The following is a 276-nucleotide window of genomic DNA, read 5'->3' as shown; positions in this document are numbered from 1 at the left end:
AGAAGAGTGTAAAAAGAGAATATAGACACGCGACGCAGCAGAGACCACTGGTGAGGCGCATAAGACGCGTTCGCGAACGATTTTTCGCGACGATACGGAGTCGCGCGTGTCGCGGTATATTTATCATTTATATACGTTATAATATGAATATTGTTGTGTTCGAACGCACTCTCCTCTAGACTTTGTTTTTTTTGCCTTTGAGCGATTTTTATGAAATTCGATTGAATTTTCATACAATTCACGTTCACGACGACCTCAGAGTAGGCGAGATTACCC

At 42.4% G+C, this 276-nt stretch overlaps 1 non-coding gene across 1 annotated transcript in view; it reads left to right on the top strand.

The window, feature by feature from the left end:
- Positions 1–250: 250 nt before the first annotated feature.
- Positions 251–276, top strand: part of LOC143176123 (large subunit ribosomal RNA) — a 3,997-nt gene continuing 3,971 nt past the window's right edge. Inside the window, exon 1 of the ribosomal RNA XR_013000718.1 lies at positions 251–276. This exon is cut by the window's right edge and continues 3,971 nt beyond it. This is a non-coding gene — a ribosomal RNA (large subunit ribosomal RNA).

This window comes from Nomia melanderi, unplaced genomic scaffold (assembly GCF_051020985.1).
Source record: "Nomia melanderi isolate GNS246 unplaced genomic scaffold, iyNomMela1 scaffold0384, whole genome shotgun sequence".
Taxonomy (NCBI): Eukaryota; Metazoa; Arthropoda; class Insecta; order Hymenoptera; family Halictidae; genus Nomia; species Nomia melanderi.
Note: the sequence above shows the minus strand (reverse complement) of the source record. Positions and strands in the feature narration are given on the sequence as shown.